Source organism: Pseudophryne corroboree, chromosome 2 (genome assembly GCF_028390025.1).
Source record: "Pseudophryne corroboree isolate aPseCor3 chromosome 2, aPseCor3.hap2, whole genome shotgun sequence".
Taxonomy (NCBI): Eukaryota; Metazoa; Chordata; class Amphibia; order Anura; family Myobatrachidae; genus Pseudophryne; species Pseudophryne corroboree.
Window position 1 is genome coordinate 1,009,181,452 of NC_086445.1, and position 13,229 is coordinate 1,009,194,680.

Here is a 13,229-nt window from a genome sequence, read left to right on the forward strand (position 1 = left end):
ATGTAATTTTTATTTTTACAACTAGCTGTTCTACCCGTTCTTTACCCGGGAGTTTCTGATTTTCACGGTTGTACATATAAATGAGTGTTAATAATTTGGTAAATCTATATAGATGTAAATTTGAGACGTCTTAATGTAAGTAAATATTAATCCACTAGGCGATTCATCGCGCCCTACGGGCGCTCTTCACACCGTCGAAAGGGGCTACGCCCCCTTAACCCCTGCACGCCTTGCTGGGGTTCAATATTTGTATGAGTATTACCTGCATTCCTAGGTTTGTCAGTGGTCAAATATTGCACGACGAAAGGCCTGAGATGGTGAAGGGGGTGTAGGCCCTTGCGACGGCGTTAACGGTGCCTGCAGGGCACGATGTACAGAATGTAGCGGGTGCGGGGGGGGGGGGGATGAGGCAGGGAGTACGTAGATGCTGCGGGTGGAGGGGGAGGTGGATGCATGTGGGGGGTGGGTGCAGGACCTATAACTATATGATTGTATGTGTAACAATATATAGGACACGGATAAGGATGTATGTGATATAGACATACCCGCATGAAGAGGTATACGGTGTCATTAGGCACAGAGGGGAGTGCTGGTACAATGCGGAACAGAGGCAGCTGTGTCCTCTCTCTACACCGTACCATCCTTCAGGTGTAGCAACGCGGACATGTTGCGCACGCAATGTCTCCAGGCGGCCGCAGGTGCACCAGTCCCCTCTGCATGCGCTATGTGCGTGCCCCCCTCAGGTGCAGTAGGAGGAGGGTGCGCAGGCTGGTGCTGCTCCCAGGGCCAATGGGCATGGACAGCACGGTCATGTGCTCGGTGCTGGCCTTGCGCCCTGCGCTTGCTGAGTGAGGGATAGGGAGGAGGCGGCACAGCGGAGCATCACCAATATACCGGTAACTATGGGGGGCACCGCAGGGGGTTATGGCTCCTGTCCTCCTGGTGAGGGTTTGTCAGGGAGGTATCAAGGAGCCAGTGGTATGGACCGTGTATGGGACGCAGAGGGGTATGGAGAGGATACAGAGACGCAGGGCGGTAGGGAGAGGATACAGAGACGCAGGGCGGTAGGGAGGGGATACAGAGACGCAGGGCGGTAGGGAGGGGATACAGAGACGCGGGGCGGTAGGGAGGGGATACAGAGATGCGGGGCGGTAGGGAGGGGATACAGAGATGCGGGGCGGTAGGGAGGGTATAGAGAGACGCGGGGCGATAGGGAGGGGATACAGAGATGCGGGGTGGTAGGGAGGGGATACAGAGACGCGGGGCAGTAAGGAGGGGATACAGAGACGCGGGGCGGTAGGGAGGGGATACAGAGACGCGGGCGGTAGGGAGGGGATAGAGAGACGCGGGTGGTAGGGAGGGGATAGAGAAACGCAGGGCGGTAGGGAGGGGATAGAGAGAAGCGGGGCGGTAAGGTGGGGATACAGAGGCGTAGGGAGGAGGGGATACAGAGACATGGGGCCTTAGGGAGGGGATACAGCGGGGCGGTAGGGAGGGGAAAGAGAGACGCGGGGCGGTAGGGAGGGGAAAGAGAGACGCGGGGCGGTAGGGAGGGGAAAGAGAGACGCGGGGCGATAGGGAGGGGATACAGAGATGCGGGGTGGTAGGGAGGGGATACAGAGACGCGGGGCAGTAAGGAGGGGATACAGAGACGCGGGGCGGTAGGGAGGGGATACAGAGACGCGGGCGGTAGGGAGGGGAAAGAGAGACGCGGGGCGTTAGGGAGGGGATAGAGAGACGCAGGGTGGTAGGGAGTGGATACAAAGACGTGGGGCGATAGGGAGGGGACAGAGAAACACGGGGCGGTAGGGATGGGACAGAGAGACGCAGGGCGGTAGGGAGGGGACAGAGAGACGCAGGGCGGTAGGGAGGGGATAGAGAGACGCGGGGCGGTAGGGAGTGGATACAGAGATGTGGGGCGGTAGGGAGGTGACATAGGGACGCGGGGTGGTAGAGGCGGGGCGGTAGGGAGGGGATACAGAGACGCGGGGCGGTAGGGAGGGGACAGAGAGACGCGGGGTGGTAGAGGCGGGGCGTTAGGGAGGGGATACAGAGACGCGGGGCGGTAGGGAGGGGACAGAGAGACGCGGGGCGGTAGGGAGGGGACAGAGAGACGCAGGCGGTAGGGAGGGTACAGAGAGACACGGGGCGGTTGGGAGGGGATAGAGAGACGCGGCCGGTAGGGAGGGGACAGGGAGACGCGGGGCGGTAGGAAGGGGACAGAGACGCGGGGCGGTAGGGAGGGGACAGAGAGATGCGGGCGGTAGGGAGGGGACAGAGAGACGCGGGGCGGTTGGGAGGGGATAGAGAGACGCGGGGCGGTAGGGAGGGGAAGAGACGCGGGGCGGTTGGGAGGGGATAGAGAGACGCGGGGCGGTAGGTAGGGGAAAGAGACACGGGGCGGTTGGGAGGGGATAGAGAGACGCGGGGCGGTAGGGAGGGGAAAGAGACGCGGGGCGGTTGGGAGGGGATAGAGAGACGCGGGGCGGTAGGGAGGGGATATAGAGACGCGGGGCGGTAGGGAGGGGATAGAGAGACGCGGGGCGGTAGGGAGGGGATAGAGAGACGCGGGGCGGTAGGTAGGGGAAAGAGACGCGGGGCGGTTGGGAGGGGATAGAGAGACGCGGGGCGGTAGGTAGGGGAAAGAGACACGGGGCGGTTGGGAGGGGATAGAGAGACGCGGGGCGGTAGGGAGGGGAAAGAGACGCGGGGCGGTAGGGAGGGGATATAGAGACGCGGGGTGGTAGGGAGGGGATACAGAGACGCGGGGCGGTTGGGAGGGGATAGAGAGAGGTGTGGCGGCAGGGAGGGGATAGAGAGATGCGGGGCGGTAGGGAGCGTCCCCAGTGAGGAAGCTGATGAAGAAAGGGGGGGAAGTAGTGGAAGGGGTGGAGTTGTGTAAAGTGGTGACCAGACATAGATACAGTGGGTAGGATGGCCGGAGGGACTCTCCGTTGGGGCTGTGGGTGGCTGCTGCAGGCTGTGAAATAGTTCAGTATCCAGAGGCGTCAGCAGGTGTGGGAGAGCAGTCTGTACTATGACATTTCCTCCCCCAGCCCCCCCCCCCCCCCCGCACGGCAAAATGGGGGCGTGGCCTCGAGTAAAAGGGCGTGGCCTCGCTGGTCTTTCCTCTCTCGTGTCGGGGGTGTTTCCAGCTTGCCTGTAGATGCTGACAGCCCCCGGAGACTGCAGAGTGTGTGTGCCGGCTGTGTGACCGGAGGAGAGTGCTGCAGGAGATGACGTCACTGCAGCACTCGGCTCCTGACAGCGGGATGTGTGCGGAGGAGGTGGCGGGTCTGTGTACGCGGGGCAGGGAGGGCTATGAGAGCCTTCTCCTGCGCCACCCGTCCCTCCTAATGTGTATGGCGGGTGGCAGCAGTTGTTGTTGTTCGGCGCGCCGTGGCTGGTTAGTCAGATTTGCTGGGGGGGGGGGGGGGGGAAGGGGTGTGACATGGACAGGCAGCAGGAGCAGAGACTTGCTGCACATGTGGTGGGCGGGCTCTGTGACTCCGCCCACCACTGTGACTCCGCCCAGCATTACGGGCACAGAGTCACAGACTTGGGCAAATATATAGGAGATGGTTCTTGCCGTTACCCGAGGATCACCCGTAGCAGATACGGCAAAAAGTGACAGGAGCATTTTTGAGGTTTATAAAATTCTACCCACTGGAGGTGCAATCCAAATTTTGATTCGATTGCCTGTTTTGGCGTTATTGTTCACGAAACTCAAGCCACGCATGGGTAATGATGTCATTATGTCAACCCCCTGTTCATCCCCTTAGTGGAGGTTTATTAAAATTCTAATTATGTAGTTTTCCTGTTTCCAACCTGAAGAATACCGATGTTACATTTCATCTTCCTAACATATCGGGGAGTAAGAGAATTACAGTAGTGATGAGTGAGTGAGTGAGTGAGTGAGTGAGTGATTCAGTGAGTCAGTGAGGGCTTTTGATATAAGTAGCACACGAAATCTAGATATATACTGTATATATCAATAACTAAAAAATAAGATTTTACTCACCGGTAAATCTATTTCTCGTAGTCCGTAGTGGATGCTGGGGACTCCGTAAGGACCATGGGGAATAGACGGGCTCCGCAGGAGACTGGGCACTCTAAGAAAGATTTAGTACTACTGGTGTGCACTGGCTCCTCCCTCTATGCCCCTCCTCCAGACCTCAGTTAAGGAAACTGTGCCCGGAAGAGCTGACATTACAAGGAAAGGATTTTGGAATCCAGGGTAAGACTCATACCAGCCACACCAATCACACCGTATAACTTGTGATAACATACCCAGTTAACAGTATGAACAACAACAAAGCATCAATCACAGATGCCAACATAACATAACCCTTTATTAAGCAATAACTATATACACGTATTGCAGAAAGTCCGCACTTGGGACGGGCGCCCAGCATCCACTACGGACTACGAGAAATAGATTTACCGGTGAGAAAAATCTTATTTTCTCTAACGTCCTAGTGGATGCTGGGGACTCCGTAAGGACCATGGGGATTATACCAAAGCTCACAAACGGGCGGGAGAGTGCGGATGACTCTGCAGCACCGAATGGGCAAACACAAGGTCCTCCTCAGCCAGGGTATCAAACTTGTAGAATTTTGCAAAGGTGTTTGAACCCGACCAAGTAGCTGCTCGGCAAAGCTGTAATGCCGAGACCCCTCGGGCAGCCGCCCAAGAAGAGCCCACTTTCCTTGTGGAATGGGCTTTTATCGATTTTGGATGCGGCAATCCTGCCGCAGAATGAGCCTGCTGAATCGTGTTACAGATCCAGCGAGCAATAGTTTGCTTTGAAGCAGGAGCACCCAGCTTGTTGGATGCATACAGGATAAACGGCGAGTCAGTTTTCCTGACTCCAGCCGTTCTGGCCACATAAATCTTCAAAGCCCTGACTACATCAAGCAACTTGGAATCCTCCAAGTCACGAGTAGCCGTAGGCACCACAATAGGTTGGTTCAAATGAAAAGATGACACCACCTTCGGCAGAAATTGTGGACGAGTCCGTAATTCTGCCCTGTCCACATGGAAAACCAGATAGGGGCTTTTACATGACAAAGCCGCCAATTCTGACACACGCCTAGCCGAAGCTAAGGCCAATAGCATGACCACCTTCCACGTGAGATACTTTAGCTCCACGGTCTTAAGTGGCTCAAACCAGTGGGATTTCAGGAAACCCAACACCACGTTGAGATCCCAAGGTGCCACTGGTAGCACAAAAGGGGGCTGAATATGCAGCACTCCCTTAACAAACGTCTGAACCTCAGGAAGAGAAGCCAGTTCTTTTTGAAAGAAAATGGATAGGGCTGAAATCTGGACCTTTATGGACCCCAACTTCAAGCCCATAGTCACACCAGACTGTAGGAAGTGCAGGAATCGGCCCAGCTGGAATTCCTCTGCAGGGGCCTTCCTGGCCTCACACCAAGCAACATATATTCGCCATATACGGTGATAGTGTTTTGCTGTCACATCCTTCCTAGCCTTTATTAACGTAGGAATAATTTAATCCGGAATGCCTTTTTCTGCTAGGATCCGGCGTTCAACCGCCATGCCGTCAAACGCAGCCGCGGTAAGTCTTGGAACAGACAGGGCCCCTGTTGCAACAGGTCCTGTCTGAGAGGCAGAGGCCATGGGTCCTCTGTGAGCATTTCTTGCAGTTCCGGGTACCAAGTCCTTCTTGGCCAATCCGGAACAATGAGAATTGTTCTCACTCCTCTTTTTCTTACGATTCTCAGCACCTTGGGTATGAGAGGAAGAGGAGGAAATACATAGACCGACTGGAACACCCACGGTGTCACTAGTGCGTCCACAGCTATCGCCTGAGGGTCCCTTGACCTGGCGCAATACCTTTTTAGCTTTTTGTTGAGGTGGGATGCCATCATGTCCACCTGTGGCAGTTCCCATCGATTTGTAATCTGCGTGAAGACTTCTTGATGAAGTCCCCACTCTCCCGGGTGGAGGTCGTGCCTGCTGAGGAAGTCTGCTTCCCAGTTGTCCACTCCCGGAATGAACACTGCTGACAGAGCTTGCACGTGATTCTCCGCCCAACGAAGAATCCTGGTGGCTTCCGCCATCGCCACCCTGCTTCTTGTGCCACCCTGGCGGTTTACATGAGCCACTGCGGTGATGTTGTTGACTGAATCAGCACCGGTTGGTTGCGAAGCAGAGGCTCCGCTTGACTTAGGGCGTTGTATATGGCCCTTAGTTCCAGGATATTTATGTGCAGACAAGCCTCCTGGCTTGACCACAACCCTTGGAAGTTTCTTCCCTGAGTGACTGCCCCCCATCCTCGGAGGCTCGCATCCGTGGTCACCAGGACTGAGTCCTGTATGCCGAACCTGCGGCCCTCGAGAAGGTGAGCACTCTGCAGCCACCACAGAAGAGACACCCTGGCCCTGAGGGATAGGGTGATCAGCCGATGCATCTGAAGATGCGATCCGGACCACTTGTCCAACAGATCCCACTGAAAGATCCTCGCATGGAACCTGCCGAAGGGAATGGCTTCGTATGATGCCACCATCTTTCCCAGGACTCGCGTGCAGTGATACACCGACACCTGTTTCGGTTTTAAGAGGTCTCTGACTAGAGTCACGAGCTCCTGAGCCTTCTCCGCCGGGAGAAACACCTTCTTCTGGTCTGTGTCCAGAATCATGCCCAGAAAGGGCAGACGCGTCGTAGGAATCAGCTGCGACTTTGGGATATTCAGAATCCAGCCGTGCTGTTGCAACACATCCTGAGAGTGTGCTACGCTGATCAGCAACTGCTCTCTGGACCTCGCCTTTATGAGGAGATCGTCCAAGTATGGGATAATTGTGACTCCTTGCTTTCGAAGGAGCACCATCATTTCCGCCATTACCTTGGTAAATATTCTCGGTGCCGTGGAGAGCCCAAACGGCAACGTCTGGAATTGGTAATGACAGTCCTGTACCACAAATCTGAGGTACTCCTGATGAGGTGGATAAATGGGGACATGCAAGTTAGCATCCTTGATGTCCAGAGACACCATAAAATCCCCCTCTTCCAGGCTTGCAATGACCGCTCTGAGCGATTCCATTTTGAACTTGAATCTTTTCAGATAAATGTTCAGGGACTTTAAATTCAATATGGGTCTGACCGAACCGTCCGGTTTCGGTACCACAAACATTGTGGAATAGTATCCCCTTCCCTGTTGAAGGAGGGAAACCTTTACCACCACCTGCTGGAAATATAACTTGTGAATTGCCGCTAACACTACCTCCCTTTCCATGGGGGAAGCTGGCAGGGCCGATTTGAGGTAACGGTGAGGGGGCATCACTTCGAATTCCAGCTTGTCTCCCTGAGACACAATCTGTATAGCCCAGGGATTCACCTGTGAGCGAACCCACTGGTGGCTGAAATTTCGGAGACGCGCCCCCACCGCTCCTGGCTCCACCTGTGGAGCCCCAGCGTCATGCGGTGGATTTAGTGGAAGCCGGGGAGGACTTCTGTTCCTGGGAACTAGCTGTATGGTGCAGCTTCTTTCCTCTACCCCTGTCTCTGGCAAGAAAGGATGCACCTCTGACTTTCTTGCTTTTTTTGTGATCCAAAGGACTGCATTTGGTAATACGGTGCTTTCTTAGGCTGTGAGGGAATATATGGCAAAAAATTTGACTTCCCAGCCGTAGCTGTGGAAACCAGGTCCGAGAGACCGTCCCCAAACAATTCCTCACCCTTGTAAGGTAAAACCTCCATGTGCTTTTTGGAGTCGGCATCACCTATCCATTGCCGAGTCCACAGGACCCTTCTGGCAGAAATTGACATTGCATTTATTCTAGAGCCCAGTAGGCAAATGTCCCTCTGGGCATCCCTCATATATAGGACAGCATCTTTTATATGCCCCAGGGTCAGTAAAATAGTATCCTTGTCCAAGGTATCCAGTTCCTCGGACAGATTATCTGTCCATGCTGCTACAGCACTACACATCCAAGCCGACGCAATTGCCGGCCTCAGTAGAGTACCTGAATGTGTATAAACAGACTTCAGGATACTTTCCTGCTTCCTATCCGCAGGATCCTTTAGGGAGGCCGTATCCTGTGACGGCAGGGCCACCTTCTTAGATAAGCGTGTCAGAGCTTTGTCTACCCTAGGGGAGGATTCCCAGCGCATCCTGTCCGTTGGCGGGAAAGGGTACGCCATAAGTAACCTCTTGGAAATCAGCACTTTCCTATCAGGGGAATCCCACGCTTTTTCACATAACTCATTTAACTCATGTGAAGGGGGAAAAGTCACCTCTTGCTTTTTCTCCCCAACATATAAACCCTCTTGTCAGGGACAGGGTTTACCTCTGATATGTGCAATACATCCTTCATTGCTATAATCATGTAGCGGATGGCTTTAGCCATTTTAGGCTGCAATTTTGTATTATCGCCATCGACACTGGAGTCAGAATCCGTGTCCATATCTGTGTCAACAATTTGGGATAGTGGGCGCTTCTGAGACCCTGACGGCCTCTGCGCTGTAGGATCAGGCATGGGCTGAGACCCCTACTGTCCCAAGGCATCAGCTTTATCCAACCTTTTATGCAAGGAGTTTACATTATCATTTAACACCTTCCACATATCCATCCAATCAGGTGTCGGCGCCGTCGGCGGAGACACGTCATTCACCTGCTCTGCCTCCACATAGCCCTCCTCGTCAAACATGTCGACACAAGCGTACCGACACACCACACACATAGGGGATGCTCTATATGAGGACAGGACCCCCACAAGGCCTTTTGGAGAGACAGAGAGAGAGTATGCCAGCACACACCCCAGCGCTATATAACCCAGGAATTACACAGTAACTTAGTGTTTACCCAGTAGCTGCTGTATATATGATTAATGCGCTAGATTTATGTGCCCCCCCTCTCTTTTTACCCTCTTTCTACCGTGAGTCTGCAGGGGAGAGCCTGGGGAGCTTCCTCTCAGCGGAGCTGTAGAGAGAAAATGGCGCTGGTGAGTGCTGAGGAAGAAGCCCCGCCCCCTCAGCGGCGGGCTTCTGTCCCGCGATTTTGTGTAAAAATAATGGCGGGGGCTCATGCATATTACAGTGCCCAGCTGTATATATGCTGCTTTTTGCCAGGAGGTACTCAATTGCTGCCCAGGGCGCCCCCCCCCTGCGCCCTGCACCCTACAGTGACCGGAGTGTGTGGGTTAGTGTGGGAGCAATGGCGCACAGCTGCAGTGCTGTGCGCTACCTCATATGAAGACAGGAGTCTTCTGCCGCCGATTTTGACGTCTTCTTGCTTCAACCCGCCGGCTTCTGTCTTCTGGCTCTGCGAGGGGGACGGCGGCGCGGCTCCGGGAACGGACGACCAAGGTTAAGTTCCTGTGTTCGATCCCTCTGGAGCTAATGGTGTCCAGTAGCCTAAGAAGCGCAACCTAGCCGCAGTTAGTAGGTTTGCTTCTCTCCCACGTAGCAGAGAGCCTGTTGCCAGCAGAAGCTCTCTGAAAATAAAAAACCTAACTAAAATACTTTCTTAATAGCAAGCTCAGGAGAGCTCACTAAAATGCACCCAGCTCCGTCCGGGCACAGATTCTAACTGAGGTCTGGAGGAGGGGCATAGAGGGAGGAGCCAGTGCACACCAGTAGTACTAAATCTTTCTTAGAGTGCCCAGTCTCCTGCGAAGCCCGTCTATTCCCCATGGACCTTACGGAGTCCCCAGCATCCATTAGGACGTTAGAGAAAAGGTCTTTCAAGTGAAAGATGATTGTTTTAGTTTATTATTGTCAGTTATTGATATTATTGTAATCAATAAATCAATGATCATACAGTTGTCCCAACAGCAGTCAGTTTACCCATCCTGATTGTGACCCATGGAACAGCAAGACCTAGAGACTCCCCAGCAGCTTCTGTTGTGTGATTAATGGAAACCCAACCCTGTGCTCGCCGTAATGATGTCACCCGCGCTGTGTCAGGATAAAATAACTTTTGGTGGAGCTGCGGACCCATGCCGGAGGATGGAGGTTGCCGCACAGAGAGAAGGACTGCTGACAGCTGCCTGTCCTTGGTGGAGGAGAGCGAGCCAGTCACATAGCTTTTATATTTCTGGTGAGTATATTTTTCAACTGGCTTTTTTAATGTATTTTTTTCTGCCCTGCCTCTACCCACCCATATTCTCTTCCCCTGACTCCCACCCAGCACCCCCAAGAGAGCAGGTGCACCTTGCAACCATTGGATTTATAATAAACTGAACCATACATCATATCCGACGTTCTTGGCATAAAATGTTCCAATATCATAAGCCTGCCCACCGATCGGCAAAGTGACCTCATCGGACACGTCACAAACATTATAGGGGTTCGCCTAGGGGGATGCAGGGCACCCCCAAACCACCCCAGCCAAACCCTCCCAGGGCACCACATAAATAAAGGATAGCAGTGAATGAAATAGAGTTTTAGATAAGTGAATGTAGCTGCTGAGTGTTAGAAAGAGGACAGGTGTCAGAGTGTTAAAAAGGTGAGGTTAGCTGATTAATGTTAAAAATGCTCAGAAAGTGAAAGATGTGTGAAAAATGTTACATAAATAAAAAACAATTAGAGAGATATAGGAGTTAAAATTAAATGTAAGATGGAGATGCCCCAAATTGGCCCAGACAGAGCAATCCAAGGAGCACCATACCCCAAAAGTTCACCCCTCAACTGATTTGCTATACAATTATAAAGTCCTTACCTGTGATTTTGTGCAGTCAGCATATGCTACAGTAGGTCCCTATTTATACTAGTGATGAGCGGGTTCGGTTCCTCGGAATCCGAACCCGCCCGAACTTCAGCTTTTTTTACACGGATCCGAGCGACTCGGATCTTCCCGCCTTGCTCGGTTAACCCGAGCGCGCCCGAACGTCATCATGACGCTGTCGGATTCTCGCGAGACTCGGATTCTATATAAGGAGCCGCGCGTCGCCGCCATTTTACACGTGCATTGAGATTGATAGTGAGAGGACGTGGCTGGCGTCCTCTCCGTTTAGAGAAGAAATAGATAGGAGAGTGAGAGTGAGACAGTGACACTTCATTTACTGGAGCTTAGGAGGAGTACTCAGACAGAGAGTGCAGAATTTTGCTGATAGTATTAGTTAGTTATACTAGTGACAGAGTGAGACAGTGACACTTCATTTACTGGAGCTTAGGAGGAGTACTCAGACAGAGAGTGCAGAATTTTGCTGATAGTATTAGTTAGTTATACTAGTGACTGACCAGTGACCACCAGTGCAGTTTTATATTATTTAATATAATCCGTTCTCTGCCTGAAAAAACGATACACAGTGACTCAGTCACATACCATATCTGTGCTCAGCCCAGTGTGCTGCATCATCTATGTATAATATCTGACTGTGCTCACACAGCTTAATTGTGGGGGAGACTGGGGAGCAGTTAGGTTATAGCAGGAGCCAGGAGTACATATTAAAATTAAACAGTGCACACTTTTTTTCTGCAGGAGTGCCACTGCCAGTGTGACTGACCAGTGACCTGACCACCAGTATATAGTATACTATATTGTATTGTGAATGTCTGCCTGTAAAAGTTAAACACACGTCGTGTGACTTGTGTGGTGTTTTTTTATTCTATAAAATAAAAAACTCATTCTGCTGACAGACAGTGTCCAGCAGGTCCGTCATTATATAATATATACCTGTCCGGCTGCAGTAGTGATATATATATATTTTTTATATCATTATTTATCATCCAGTCGCAGCAGACACAGTACGGTAGTTCACGGCTGTAGCTACCTCTGTGTCGGCACTCGGCAGTCCATCCATAATTGTATACCACCTACCCGTGGTTTTTTTTTCTTTCTTCTTTATACATACTACATCTCATTATCATCCAGTCTATATTAGCAGCAGACACAGTACAGTACGGTAGTCCACGGCTGTAGCTACCTCTGTGTCGGCACTCGGCAGTCCGTCCATAATTGTATACCACCTACCCGTGGTTTTTTTTTCTTTCTTCTTTATACATACTACATCTCATTATCAACCAGTCTATATTAGCAGCAGACACAGTACGGTAGTCCACGGCTGTAGCTACCTCTGTGTCGGCACTCGGCAGTCCATCCATAATTGTATACCACCTACCCGTGGTTTTTTTTCTTTCTTCTTTATACATACTACATCTCATTATCATCCAGTCTATATTAGCAGCAGACACAGTACAGTACGGTAGTCCACGGCTGTAGCTACCTCTGTGTCGGCACTCGGCAGTCCATCCATAATTGTATACCACCTACCCGTGGTTTTTCTTTCTTTCTTCTTTATACATACATTCTACATCTCTTTATGAACCAGTCTATATTAGCAGCAGACACAGTACGGTAGTCCACGGCTGTAGCTACCTCTGTGTCGGCACTCGGCAGTCCATCCATAATTGTATACCACCTACCCGTGGTTTTTTTTTCTTTCTTCTTTATACATACATACTACATCTCTTTATCAACCAGTCTATATTAGCAGCAGACACAGTACGGTAGTCCACGGCTGTAGCTACCTCTGTGTCGGCACTCGGCAGTCCATCCATAATTGTATACCACCTACCCGTGGTTTTTTTTTCTTTCTTCTTTATACATACATACTACATCTCATTATCAACCAGTCTATATTAGCAGCAGACACAGTACGGTAGTCCACGGCTGTAGCTACCTCTGTGTCGGCACTCGGCAGTCCGTCCATAATTGTATACCACCTACCCGTGTTTTTTTTTTCTTTCTTCTTTATACATACATACTACATCTCATTATCATCCAGTCTATATTAGCAGCAGACACAGTACAGTACGGTAGTCCACGGCTGTAGCTACCTCTGTGTCGGCACTCGGCAGTCCGTCCATAATTGTATACCACCTACCCGTGGTTTTTTTTCTTTCTTCTTTATACATACATACTACATCTCTTTATCAACCAGTCTATATTAGCAGCAGACACAGTACGGTAGTCCACAGCTGTAGCTACCTCTGTGTCGGCACTCGGCAGTCCATCCATAATTGTATACCACCTACCCGTGGTTTTTTTTTCTTTCTTCTTTATACATACATACTACATCTCTTTATCAACCAGTCTATATTAGCAGCAGACACAGTACGGTAGTCCACGGCTGTAGCTACCTCTGTGTCGGCACTCGGCAGTCCATCCATAATTGTATACCACCTACCCGTGTTTTTTTTTCTTTCTTCTTTATACATACATACTACATCTCATTATCAACCAGTCTATATTAGCAGCAGAC